This window comes from Malurus melanocephalus, unplaced genomic scaffold (genome assembly GCF_030028575.1).
Source record: "Malurus melanocephalus ecotype Western Australia unplaced genomic scaffold, MMel_1.1 scaffold_71, whole genome shotgun sequence".
Classification (NCBI taxonomy): Eukaryota; Metazoa; Chordata; class Aves; order Passeriformes; family Maluridae; genus Malurus; species Malurus melanocephalus.
Window position 1 is genome coordinate 959,643 of NW_026623303.1, and position 15,329 is coordinate 974,971.

Sequence of the window (15,329 nt, forward strand, 5' to 3'; positions counted from 1 at the left end):
GCCTCCAGGAGCTGGAGCCGAGATTCCCCTGCAGCCCGTGGTGCAGCCCATGGTGAGGCAGCTGAACATCTGCAGCCCCTGAAGGTTTGTGGTGGAGCTGATATCCACCTGCAGCCCCTGGAGGGCCCCACACTGGAACAGGTGCTTGCCCAAAAGAAACTGTGACTTKGTGGGAAGCCCACCCCGGAGCAGCCTCTTGGAAGTACAGGGAGAAGCCCACACTGGAGCAGGATTCTGGCAGAACTTGYGATCCTGTGGGGAACTCACACTGGAGCAGCCTGCTCCTGAAGGACTGCACCTTGAGGGAAGGACCCACACTGGAACAGTTCATGAAGAACAGTAGCTGATGGGAAGCACTCACATTGGACAAGTTCGTGGAGGACTATGTCCTGGAGGAGGGGGAAAGATGGGAGGAGTCCTTCTCCTGAGAAGGAAGGAGTGACAGTGACAATGTGTGATGAACTGACATCAGCCCACATTCCCCATCCCTCTGTACCTCTGAGGGGRCAGGAAGTAGAGAATTCATGAGCAGAGTTAAACACAGGAGGAAGAGAGGAGTGTGAGGAAGATGTTTTAAGATTTGGGTTTCTTTTCTCATTACCCTGCTCTGATTTGATTGGCRATGAGTTAAATTACTTTCCCCAGGTTGAGTCTGTTTTGCCTATGACGGTAGCTGGTGAATGATCTCTCCTTGTCCGTATCTCAATCTGTAAGGCTTTTGTTCTATTTTCTCTCCCCTGWCCAGTTGAGGAGGGGAGCGGCTTTGGAGGGCGCCTGGTGAGCAGCCAACATCAACCCACCACAGACATGCAYAGAACAGTAATAATTTGGAAATTACCCTCTTCTAAAAGACAACTGCACAGTGATCTAATAAGCCAAGCAGAACTGGCAGACTCTAGAGAAGTTCTGACAGAGCAGAAAACATGGAATTATCCAGCAATTACTGCAATATTTGGCCCAGTTTCAATGTTGAGTCATATGTGCTCCATAAATTAAATATTTCTGGATAATGATCAAGTTTAGACATACTGCTTAATCTGCTGACGGATAAAAATGTTATTAAAAATATTTATCTTGATCTGTCTTATTTACAGCTACTTGGAAACCAACCATTTAAACTGGCAGGTCCATGGCAATCTTACCATAATTGATTTGGCACCAGTGGCAGGCACAGAAGGAGTTTATAACATATTTGGGYGTGATTCTGCTCTTTAGGATATTAAAGGAAAAACTCCTGAAAATTGAAAGAATCCATAAGTGGCACATTTTTACCTCTGTGATTGGTTTCCCTATAGTTAAAATTCAACTTCAGTAAATTCAGCTGCATAGAAATAACAATATTAAGAACTGTAGGGCACCAAAAGGAATAAAAATCTTCTTTATCGTTTATTTAAAAGTACATTAAAGGTAAAGAGAAGATAAGCATTTTAAATTTGCATAAGGATCTTTGAAGAAGCTATTTATCAAGGGTTTTATATTAAATATTCATTGAAGCAGGTATATACAATATAGCATAAACTCTGCTAACTGATTTTAATTTTCAAAGAGGTTACACACTGCCTGAAAGCAGATAACCTGACTTTCTCTTCAAGACAATCACCTAGGGTTCACTTAAATTGGAATTCAAATTGCCTGATTATRATTCTACATTGATCTACTCCTTACAACTCAGAGATATTTACATTTTTAGGCTAATTCTGTTCAGAATTTGCTCCTTCTCAAATACTGACTTCTCTTCTTTGCAATCACATAACCATGCACAGGGCTCATCAGCAGACTGTTCCTTAAGTGGTTATTTCGAGTACTAGAAGTTATCAAGGAAATATACTACAGGAAGCAGTAATGAGAGAAAAGATGCAACTGTTTTCCTCTYGCTGCAGAATTTACCACATTTTCTAAGGTTAGTTCAAGATTCAAGGYAGCTAAAGGGTCTGAGTCTCGACCTCAGCAGCCACTGAGGGCACGTGGAAGCAGCAGCAGTKTAGGCAGCTTGGTTCCCAAATGCCTGGATCTGGTTCTGTGCTGCTTTTAGTTTTGCCATTTGTAACAGCTGTTTTTAGGCAGTTAATGGGACAGGTCAAATAACTGATTCAATGGAAGAGCAACGTGACCAAAAAAATAAAAGCGGKTTTTTTTCTCATCTGGCAATTGAATTGAGTCCTCCAAAGGGGTACTGGCAAAGCAAGAATAAGATGTCAGGAGAGGGAATAGTAGAAGGAGGCAACAAATGCATTAAATAAAATATATAATTAACCCTCCTGCAGGGGCTCTCTTTGCAAGCTGGTAAATAAAAATAATATATCTAGTGCTCATTATTATCTGTGGCATTTCTTTGTGTCTTCACAATAGTATCTCYACTGGTGAAAGCACTGCTATAGCCATGCCCTGTTGAGAAATTCATTATTGCAATTTTACACATCAAAACAAATGATTTGCAAAAGGCATACAACCAAGCTAGTATACCAGAGCTGAAAATACAGCACAAAGAACACTCTGAGAACACACAACTTTTGACTGCATCTGCTATGTCACATTTGTGGTTTAACAGACAACCTGAAAGCAGATTGAGGAACACTTTCATCTACTGCTGGTCCTCATAACTGTTCTTTCCCCAACTTCAACCCTTCAGTTGTTCCAGGATAACTTTTTCTGTGGCCACACMATAAGCTGCATTCAGGTATTGAGCCAAGTTTAAAAAAGGTGTAGGGTATTTTGCTKCATCATTCGTAGACACATGCTAAGAATGATGATAGATCTCAGGCCTGAGGCAAAATAAAGGAACCAGTAATACAATTGAGAGAGATTGCTGAGGCAGGGAGGRTGAGTACGAGGACAAACTGAAACAGGATGAAATTATGGCAAGRAGAAAAAGGAGGTTACTCTGTGTTTCTACAGCCCTGAAATCAAACAAGTTGAAGTGATGAGCTCACACAGCAGCCTTTGTGAGTTCAAATTGTCTTTGATACTTTTCGTGACTTTCTGACAATAAAAACTTCCACAGAATATAAATGTCAGAAAAAAGAGMTGTCTACAGCAGAGCAAACACACACACCCAGAATTACAGTTTTCGAGGGTGACTGTTCTTATGAAATCCTCAGTACACTCTCACGGTACTGCAACAGGGAGACCAGCACATCTGTGAACAGTTTTATGAGGTAAACTCATAAAACCCTCAACATTGCTTCTCAATTCATGGATTTATAAACAAATTGGATGCTTAATGTTTCACTTTCACATAAACAAGAAAATGATGTATTTTTGTCTTTCACTRGTTTTCATCTCTATCTTGCAGGTTCATTTGAAAGAAAAATTTTGTTTTTCTATTTTGTCACTAGAGATGGGTTTAAATCTGAAATTTGCTTCTTTACATAATAAAATCTGAAAAGAAAGCAAGATTACTTTAGATTTTTGTTAACAAAATCATACTTAACAAAATCATACTGAATCCATATAGCAACATTCAAAGATGGCACCTCAATTCCATGCAACACTTCGTAATATTCAATGCATAGGTAGCTACATGTTTCTTACCTCCTACCTTGTTTTTAGCTCAAATGCATGTAATGTCTTCTTGAAGCAGGTTCCTGTGTACAAGTATAAAGATGCAAAATCAACCTGTAAAGGGAGAAGGCTCACAGTCTGAGAACATCTTAAAGGAGAAAAAAGGACTCAGAGTGGAACTTGGCAGAAGGCAGAGCAGCTCAGTTTCCCTGGGATGGGAGCCTGAAGAATGGCTGCAGYTGTTTAGACAAGATGAAGGCCTTGCAAAATGGGCTGAGCTGAGGGTAGGTGCCCACTTATCCACCCTACAGGGACTCAGTGTAAGGATTTACAGCTAGTGCAGAAAGCTGCTTCTCACTCACACTCATGAATATCCCTCTGCTCCCATGAAGCTGCCAATTACAGATGAGCCACAAGACGAATGMCCTTTCCAAGAGACTGAAAAAAGCCTGGGTTATACAATGAGAATGAAAAAGATGGAGGCACTGAATGGATTGCCTGCAGCATAGAAGAACAATCTGTTTAAAGGCTATGAGAACAGAAAAGTCTCAACAGCAAATTGCAATAAAAAGACGGACTGGAATCTGTTCTGTGGGTCCATACAGATGCCTTGTATTTTTTTCTCTAAGAATTACACATCCAATTAACTATTCCTTAATAGTTGTTGTACCTTATGTACAGAAAATGGAGAGCTAAAGAGTTATACTTGCAAAAGCCTTAGAACAGATCTGATATCCAAGTGTTCCATGTTTAGCAAAGAGCTCACACAGAACTCTGATGGCTGTTCAGGCAGAAGAAGGCAATATAAATTCCTGATTCCAGTRAAAGTAGAATTGGGAACAAATCAAATATACCATTAGATTTAAAACTATCTTCTTATTCATCCAAAAATGAGCAAAGATGGCAGCAGCTGCTGTTGAATTTCACATCTTCTACTTCAAATGCTTTTATTTAATGTCTCTTTCAGGCCTAAAAGTGCTCTTCAGACAAGTGGCCAAACTCTGCCGATATCCTTGGGATGGACACATACAGTCTCTACAATGCAAGTTAGACTTTTTAGTCAGTGCAGTAATTTATTTTGTAGACAAAACCCAGATAAATAATTAGAACCAAAATGAGGAGTCACATCTATCTGAGTCAGCAGGGCCCTGGCAGCCAGGAGGGCCAACCCTGTCCTGGAGTGTCTCAGGCGCAGCATTGCCAGCCAGGCAAGGGAGGGGATTGTCCTTTTCTGCTCTGATCTGGGGTGGCCTCACCTCAAGTGCTGGGGGCAGTTTTGGGTGCTTCAGTGTAAGAAGGATAAATCTATTAAAGTGTCCAAAGGAAGCAATAAGGATGGTGAAGGGTCTAGAGGGGAACCCATATGAGTAGAGACTGAGGACATTTGGTCTGCTCAGCCTGGAGGAGACTGATGGGAGACCTCATCACAGTCTGCAGCTTTCTCACAAGGGAAAGCRGAGGGGCAGGCATTGATCTCTTCACTCTTGTGACCAGTGACAGGACTGGAGGAAACAGCATAAAGCTGAGTCAGGGGAGGTTTAGGTTGGATATCAGGAGAAGGTTCTTTCCCCAGAGGGTGGCTGTGCACTGGAACAGGCTCCTCAGGGAAGTGGTCACAGCACCAAGCCTGACAGAGTTCAAGAAGTGTTTGGACAATGCTCTCAGGCRCATGGTGTGACTCTTGGGGATGGCTCTGTGCAGAGCCAGGAGTTGGACTTCGATGATCCCTCCAACCCAGGATATTGCATGATTCTAYGAATCAGCAAGGAACAAATTTAGAAATCCACTCCTCAGTCACTTTCTATGACAGCACAACACATTACAAGTCGAGCTTATAATACCATAAAAATCAGAAATCCACAAAGTATGAATTGTACAGCAGAAGCATACATTTTGCCATACAACATTGAAATTATTCCCCCAAGAAATTCATTCAAAATGATTCAGTGTCTTTTGTACAATGACCATAATCAGCTGACTAAAGCAATCAGCCCTTCCAGATTTCTCTTACTGATCCTCCCCACTTGATTCAAAGATAMCAGTGAAAATTGGAGAGATGTACTCAACTAATTGATTAGAACTACAGTCTAGCCATGAATCAGTTTAAATAAATATTAAAAATATTGCTACAATTATAAGCTATTTTTACAATCTTGTACCACCTGCCAAAACAACTCCTAAATGGARTGAAATTTCTGGAAATCTTTGTCTAGTATTTATTATGCAAATGATGAACACATTATTTCATTTACTGTAYAGAAATTTCTTTTAAAAAATCAAAACAAACTCTTTAAATGCTTGAAAAGCCAGGTTACAAGATCTTTTGATATTAACAAACAAAATTTACACTTGGGAAAGAGAAGCTGCCACAGTGAAACTGCACTTCGGAGCATTACCAAAAGGAAGACCTCAATAATCAACCCACATCTTGTCAGGAATCCTAAAGAATCACAGACAGACACGCCTCTCACTCCTGGACATTCAAGGATCCTCTCTGTCAACTAGAAAACCATTATAATGCATTATCATGCTACCTCAAGTTCATATTAACATTGTTTCACAAACACTTAAATCTGGCAGRAGCAGATGTCATCATGTTAAAGAAACTGTTCTACTCCCCATCAGCCTGCTCCAGACCCTCTCCCCACCTCTCTTCCCTACTTTGTGCCAGCACACCACTTCACACTGTTACACAACAGATAGCCTCCGTCACTCCTAATTCATTCAGACCATTTACCAAATATCTGTCATGAAGCTGAACAAATATTGCTGACAGGACATTGGAAAGGCATTGTTGAAATAAGGAATAACAAGCAGGGGAATAGGATAATACAGATTCTTCACCACTAGAATTTTATATAGCATTATCTGTCATGAAACAGTAGTCTGGGATATGTTCTCCAGAAAAGTTGTGAAATCCTTAGAGATACTCAAAACTCAATTGCAAATGGCCCTGAGGAGTTTCATTCATCTTTAATGCTGGTCCTGATCTGAGCAAGAAGAGTTCCAGACGTTTCTCTCCTCCACACCTGCACATCCATGCAATTCTAGTTTCACTGCCCTGCTCAGCCTGTGAGCCTGATGATTACGCTGGGGTCTCCAACAGGGCAACAATAACTTCCCACAGCAGAGACAAACCTGTGAGAGGTAAGTTTGTCTCAGTAACTGAATCCTCATTAKGTTTTGAGTTGCAGATGGTTTAAAAGTTATTTGTCAATAACATGGGCACTAGAAAAACCTAAATTTGAACTGAAAAGCATAAGAATTCTTGGAGAATTCTTTAATCACACTTCAATCAAAACCGTTTCTGAACAAGAGGCTGTACTCATATATAGCAGAAGAGTTCTATCTACCAAACTAAGATAAAATGTTACCTTATCTCTGTGTTTCTGGTTGTGAGCCACGGTACATCAGTCCATAAGGAATGATCAGTGTTAATACTCCCAAAATGTTTATGAAAGGTTTTACTGAATGTTCCTGTCCTACAATTATTGCAATTTATTAAATTTAATAAATTTCATTTTGTGAAAAAGTGTGTTTTTCTAGCAGATAGATTAGATTAGCAAACCAACATTAATAAAAAGCCATGCTAATTTTAATAGTAGCTGTAAACAATTATTTCAGCTACATTAATGATCAGTATTTATTTATAAGAAGTAATRTATTTTATATGTAGGAGAATTACTTATTATCTCTAGCTAACATACCAACTTAGAAACCAAAACCCACAGCTTATAATAGATAATACATACAACAAATCACTGCACCAACAGGGCTGAAGGTAATCAATTGATAAAATATGCATTCATAAAATAATCAGTCCTCCTGATTTTCTTTGCTGCTCTGACCAGCACTGTGAAATGTACTTTCCCATGCCCAGATGGTTCTCAAAAATGTTTCTCTGTTTAATAAACTAAAAACTCTGGTTCGTTATTATTCTCCCCAACATATACACTTCGAATTAGATCAGTGGAGAGGGTGAAACACTGCCTGCAGTTTTGATGCTGCCTGGTATGGCAAATTCTGGCTTCACATGCACTGCACCACACACCATTCTGGCCAATGAAGGATGCCACTGCCTACATTTCTATTACTTTTCTAACTTTTGATTTTTTAAATTAATCTCTTAGGCAACCCCCTTTTTCTTTACATTGACTTATTTACAACTTACGTACCAGTAATTTTAAACAGCCTCTACTTGTGGTCAGGGAAGGGATAGTTCTCTGAATGGGAAAAACACATTCATTCCAGCATGCTATTCCTCTGTACTTTCCCCCTATATTTTGCCCCTGGATTGTCCTTCCCGACACTGCACCTGTGTAAAAGAGTTGGCTTAATAGAGTTAACTTCAGGCCCTGTACCTGTAAGGGCCTGTAGCTAGATCCAGTGCCACCCCGAKCTATTGGGACCTTTTCAGGTTCACCCACAGCAGCTGAGCCTGACAGTTACAAAGATGCTTTCAGAGAGTCCATGATTTTTCCAATGTGTAAATTAGAAATGGGGGATTAAGTTCTGCAGGCATATCCACAGGTACATAAACTTTACAAACAGAAGTTCCCCTAAGGTAAACACATTTTATCTTCTAATTCCCTTATCTCCCTCTTTTAACAGTACGATGAGAAAGAGCTTGCTACTTATTAGAGCAACTTCCCAAACAAAATTCAAGTTTCAGTGCTCAAATACTTCGTGATTATGGAGTTCTTTTTTTCATAAGCAACCCATTTATTCTTTCTGGTTTTGCCCAGGGCATTTTTAGGCATCAAAACACCAAGTTAAATTGTGCTTTTCTTTTTTTCCCCCTAAAAAATTACACATATCTGGAGAAAGGGTCCTCTAAGACATATTCATCAATTTTAAATATTGGCAATTTGGCCTATCATTACCGATGTTCTCCCTAGCATTCCTTCCAAAAACAAACTTCTTATTTGTCACCTTTATACTGTCTYAGCTTGCGACCAAGTAGTAGTGACACCTAAGGTGAGGAGTATGACATGTTGACTTCACAGACTGAGTTCTGAGGGACAATGCAAATTACAGTCTTCTCATCAGCACATTGTTTTCTGCTGTATGAATAACAATTAGAAAAGACTCTTAAAATAATTCATGAACTAAGAAACTATTTATGAATAATACAGGCTGCATTGAGAAGAAAGGTTTATCTCCAGAAATGCTGATTTGTGACTGTTGTTTCTTCAAGTTTCTTCATTTATTTCTGGGCAAGATGATCCACTCCAATATTTCAGAAAAGCGTGAGCATTCCTGCCTTTGAAATCAGATGTAAACCAGCTGTTTCTTAACCAAAGGTCTCACTTGTGTCCCATGAAGAACATGTTCTACTCAAAGGGCAGCAGAAATAACTTTTTTTATTGAAAAATTATCTTTCCTCAGAGCAGGGGTTGATGCTTGAGGATTTGCTTTCTTCTTGTTCCTTTCTCTGGGCTGGAATTTTGTCACTTTCTGAATCTGCATATTGTAGATTTTCTTTGATCCATGTATCTATTATCTATTCAATTTTCCATTTCAAGTCACCCTAATTTTATTCACTGTCTTCTTATATTTAGAAATTCATGCCTGTTCAACACATGTTATGAAATATGTTTTCAATCATGACTTTGCATTCGACATCTGTTACTGCACATAAACACTTTGAAAAATACACTGGAATTGTACAGTGCAATTTTACAGATTTAAACAGACAGTTTTGCAAGTTTGAATCCCTACCCATGTATTACATTTCTCAATCATTTCACTTTTTTGTTGCTATAAATCAGTTCTAGTTCACCTTGAATTAGTGYGCTATCAATTCGACGGCAGACTGGAGCTGAAAATGAGTATTTACAATGCATAGGAAAGACTTATACAATGTTTCTCACAGCATGTTGACTATCTGCCATTAGCAACTCCATCCTCACTTCACTTACCAAAAAATTACTCCTTGAAATCACTATTATTACAGCTATAGGTTAAATTACAGCTTCTGGAAGGTTATTAAATGGTAGAAAGGACAAAATAAAATTAAAAAGTGTTCATGTGTTTTGCTGTTCTGGGCTTTTTCAAATAACTCAGACCCTGTGWATTTCTCAGTTTTTCTCCTGAACAGCAACATTTATATCAATACCCTTAGGAGAATACTTTAAATCAACAATGACACACAAAAAACAAACTGGCAGACAGRGAACACTATTTGTGTGGGCAAGCATTCACAACTCTATCACATTCTCTCTAATTTYTGTGTTTCCTTTGGACAGGATTTGACTACACATGTTTTTCATTAGCCAGATCTCCACGGTTGGGTGGCTCAAGTCACAACTTCATTTGAATGAACCATACCCAGATCTAAAAACTGAAGACTGGATTATGACTCTGTTACATCCAAAGACAGATTTCACAACAGTGTGGGTTTTTGTACACAACMAGTCTGCTGGATTCTAAAAGGCTGAAAGCTGAGATTTGGCAATATTTAAAACAAAAGAYATGTGATTTCAAACACTGTAAGTATAAATCATTTCACCAACTGAACACCACTTCTGCTTTATTCATGATTAATGAATTGTAACGAAATCTTCTKTATCTCCTTGATAAAAAGCCATTGTCTAAAAATTCACCTGGAATAGCCTTTGTGAGTCACGTTAAATTGCTTAGRCTAAAGAGACACCATCAGAAAGGCAGTGTTATTAAGAGGATAAAACAACTCCCCCAGGGTGTGAAAGGCAGGACTGCACTCAGGAAACAGCTGGTAGCTACTTTATAAGCATCTCAAAGAAGCCTCCACTCCATGTGCCTGGGTCATGGCAAGAACTACACTGGATAGAGTCATGAGAACATAAGGAGACAACAYGGGGTGGTGGGAGAAAACTGTCCCACCTTATTCCTTGGAGATCTGGTAAGTGATTGTCACCAGTGCTGCAGCTTAATTTTTAAAATTAAATACSACCAATTTCAACAAAAACAACTCTGATATGTTTATGAGACAGGATTCTAAATAGCCTTCCAGGTGGGATTTTCAACACCTTTGCTTCAAAAATTACTCCGAAGCTAACTTCACAAGTGTGTAAAATTCATACATTTCTTAAAAGCTGTAGAATGGCAAAGCTCCCTGTGCAACTATAACTTGACATCTCCACATGGRTGCATTACAAAAAGAGGGCATAAAAGCTAGGTCACAGACTTCCTATGAGATCTTTCACTCAGAGATCCTAGCATCTGTTATTTTTCCTTGGCATATTTATCTGCTTTTGTTGCCAAATTAAGTAGATTAAAACAAAATGGAAGSATGTCAGTGGAAGATTGCCTATACAAACTCATACATATCCATACATTATTTTTACACAATAAAACCCAAAATGGACTTYACATAATAGATATTGACTCAAACACATGCTGATAGCTTCCTGTTCAAAACCTTAAAACAAAAATTCTCATTAGCTACGTAAACAAGATCTATGTGTTCAGTATTTCTTCTAAATACTTCAAAAGCTTAAATTAACTCTTAGAAGTAGTTTTTATACAACACCTTATTATTTTAGAAAGTTTAACTGTAAAAACTGTGAAAAATAAAAATTAATTTCACTGTCAGCAGGAGAAACAAAGAACATGGATAAGCTTCAAGTGAAGTTCAGAAAAGCAAAAAGCAAAATAACCACATCCCTGCTCTCACTCACGCATTATACTAAACATGACAGACAGATATCTCTTACTCTCTGAAGACTGATTCCCTTCCATTTTCTAACAGGACATGAATGAAAGTATTTTAAGCTGTTGACAGCTTTYAATAAAAGATACCACACACATTTCTGGATCTGGTTTTTTGAACCTAATATTTCATCCTACTTTAAGCCCACACACAATAAAATATTTGTTACATATAGATATTAATATGCCAAACTTCTTTGTAAGAAAGAGTTTGGAGATCAAATAAAGCCTTTTCTTTTCACTGTATTACTCCGCCCTTTAGAATTAATCTGAGGGAAAAAAAAGAAAAAAGTCGAATTATGGCAGAGACTTGCCACACATTCACTGTGCATTAGATCACAAGTAAAATGAATAAATGAGTGAAATTAATTTTCAGACTTAAATCAAGATGAAAAATAATGCTGTGCCTAAGGACACAGGCTGTAAGTTTACAGATTAGTTCTCTGCTCTACTGCAAATTTCTTGCTCAGTCTTGGCTTCCCTAGCCATTAATATGACAGTATTACTTTCTCTTCCTATCCTCTACTTGTTTTCTCCATGTGGTTATATAAGCTTTCAGAGGCAGGAGGCTGCCCCTGAGTGCATGTTTGTATAGCAAGAAAAACCATGATCTCAGATGGACTCTTCGAGCCATAATTGAAGACAAGCCACTTCACAACACTGTTTTCAAAGATATCTGGCATGAAAAAAAGCATGGTGAGTAAAAAGGTAGAGAAATCGAATGCACATTAGAATTTTACCTTGGGTGCATATTACACTTTCTAATTTGCATTGCCCTAGTACTATTTTCTAGGCAGACCCTAAATCGAGCCTGATCTCCAAAGATTTGACATTCTGGGGGTCTATCAATGGAAGGCATTTCCACAACTTTCTGGAATATACTTTTACACATAGYAAAATGTAAGTACTCAAGCTATTATTTCTGTTTAAATATAGCATGACAGCAAAGAGGTATGAGAATCTGTAAACTTATTCCCAGCATAAAACGTCAAAATAAGCCATCATGGGCCTTCAGGACCTTATATAGCCTATTTTTCCGAGACTTTTGATGAARCATGTATTTCACAGAGTGCAAGAAATATTAGAAAGCATCAGTCATTGAGTCTGTTTGCATTATGCAGTTGTAGCCTGATCCACTATAAACCTTTCTGATTATTTTGAATATTTAAATTTAGCACTAATTTTGGCTTTAAAATAGATCACATTTTTTCCTTTTGAAAATTGGAAAACATTGCAGACTAACTTTTTTTGTCTTCTTGAATTGTGGAATCCAATGCATGTGAGTTGCTATAAATAAACATTCACTACATTGTGGTAACAGACCTTTGGTCCACTCTTASTGTCTTCCAGTGCTAAGGGAGAATTCATTGGATTAAATCATTAATCATAACCAACAGCTCCRAGGACAGATCTTTCCTACAACAAATAAAGTGCCAGTGCTTCATGTGGTGGTCAGAGGATGCAGATTATGACTACCCAAAAGGACAAAGTTATTACTGGGAATGTTTTAGAAGTGATTAGCTTAGCACATTTAGTTTAAGGTGTTCTTCTACCACTGGTGTTACTTTTCAGGACTGAGAGATGTTTTCTCAGCAGTGCTGCTGGACTGTGTTAGGGCAGGGTTTTTTYAAGGCTGATTTTGAAGTCATATTGAAAAGATCTCATCCACCCACTCAAGAAGGAGGAAATTAAATAACACCTTTAAATAAGCAGTTCCTTACTACACAAGTTATGGGTAAGCATGCAAAAAAGACTAACTACACTTCAACTTTCCATGTTCCATTTTCACACATGTTTTAGTTGTGCTTTCAAGCTTTATCTGTACTGGAAAGTAGTATARAGACACCGTTACATATTTTCTTAAAAGAGCAGGGCTAGCTGATTTTATATGCAGTTGCTGAAATTAAATACAGTTTTTAAATATATATATATATTTACCTTCACACGTTTTCACTGCAGTAAGATAGAGAAGAACATTTTTGAAGAACAACAGTATTGTGGTAGTACTCAGAAATCCCTGTACCTAACTACACAAGCACTGAATATGTTCTCTGCCTAGAAACTTAATCTCCTTCAAGTGTTMATGAAAACAATGCTTGTAAATACATGAAAGCTAAACATGTATTTAAGCATGTATTACGTCTGTAAACTTACAGACRTAAGTTTAAATATCAGAGAAAAGCTATGTAATGACAGCTCACTGGATGCCAAAGATTAGTACTCGTAACTTTCCCTCTTGTTCCTTCTTGTAATGAGCTGTAACAATTATTGCTCCCATGGCTCCAAGCTGCCAACAGACTCCCAACAATACCTAAGAAYAGACATCTAAGCATGACAGGAGTTTCATCTATTCTGTACTGTGTAAACAACATTTGTCAAATTAAGCTTTACATACATTAGAAACAATTGCTTCACAAAACRAAGAGGTATCAACAGACAAAAAATTATGATCATGTATATACACTGACATTAGAATGAAACAGCTGTAACTGAGGGGAGGAAGTAGTGACAATGGCAGTAACAGTTGTTCACAATATCAGCGTATGTTTATCATACTGTATGTTAAAGACAACAATAGTCCCCAAAAAAAGCACTACAGCACATGAACATGTCCCCATTCATTATCACCAGGGCCTTTCCACAGTGATGCTTCCCTGTGTTTCTGCTTACCGGATTCCCCCATTCAACAGACCTAACACATGTCATATGCTTTTCTCTGGATCTCACTGATAGGAATTAGGGGGAAGGCAGAGAAGGGGCTGGRGTAAGAAAGGAAGGTGTTAAATAACTACTTTATGCAGATCTGATGCTCCTTAAAATAAATTATTCTTGGCTTTGAAATATAAGTGTTTGTCTGCAATAATTGGATGCTACAAGAAAGACAGTAATCACAAAAAATCACTTAGTTACCTACAGAAAAAAAAGGCATTCTAGTTTAAAGAAGAAAGCAGAAGTTAAATTAAGACAACTCAGGTTTAGCAAACCAGCACATTGTCAATTTATTCTTATGGTTCTTCTCATGGTTGCCACTCTGTAGTCAAGGCATTTTCAGTGACATCTACAGCACAGTCTGGAGACATGRTTACTAAAAGTGAAGTCAGATTCTAACGTAATCTTACATCATTTGCAGTCTCACACTGGACTTCCTTCCCCATCAGTCTGCAGGGGCCGGAATATTTTCCACCAAAAAAAAAAAAAAGATTTCAAAATACAAATAGAGGAACCACTGTGACCTTCAGGACATAGAATAGGACATCAAAATCCAGTTCCAGTTTTGACATTATGAATTCATGGGTGAAGATTGCTGCTATGGAAAAAAAATGGAAAAACAAAAAGATAAAGGAAAAAAAAAAAACCACAAAGAAAAACACTGACTCTTGAACCCCCAAGTATTTTGGTTGTCACYGAAAACCAGAGCAAAAACATGTCTTCGGGAAAGAAATGAGAAAGAATATGTACAAAATTTATCCTTTCACCATTCTTCTTATTTGACTAAGTGCTTTGGACTCTTGATACACACAATTTACTCTCAAAAGTTTTGTGAAAGTCAAATTCCARACAAGGCAGAATAAGTGAAGCAGAAGATAAATGGCCTGTTCTGTTGTCGAACATTTAAATCAATCTATCACCTGAACCCACTTTTCTTATTTTGTTCAATGGTTTTTAGAGAAAACAGGTAGTGTAAGGCTGTTTGTTACCAGATYCCTTAAGTAGAACAAATGCAATACTGAATTGAGGCAGAGGTTTTATAACTAATAATGCACTCAATTAAAGAGGGGTAATTAAAAATAGCTTTTGGTAGACTAACAAAGATATGTACACAGGTTTATTTGGATTAAACCACTCRGCCAGTCTTAAGGTCAGTCTCATTCCACTGTTACCTGTGCTGCCTTTCCTCCCCACTAATCCTATCCATTTGYACACCTGTATTCTGGGTTCATTTTCTGTCACTTTGATGAACTTAATTAGCCAGTCCAGGAATAATTGTGATGCACTGGAAATGGCAGGCATATATTGCCTGGAGTGAGACTGCACCTTTCATTGGCAGTTGAATTTTAGACCAATTTTCACAGAACTACTTTCATAAATAACCTATCTCTTCTAAACAGCACAGCTTTCAACTTCCTGGTTCTTGT

The 15,329-nt window shown here is 38.1% G+C and overlaps 1 protein-coding gene across 3 annotated transcripts in view; it reads right to left on the reverse strand.

The window, feature by feature from the left end:
• CORIN (corin, serine peptidase) overlaps positions 1–15,329 on the reverse strand; it is a 113,204-nt gene that overhangs the window by 57,899 nt on the left and 39,976 nt on the right. The window lies entirely within an intron of this gene.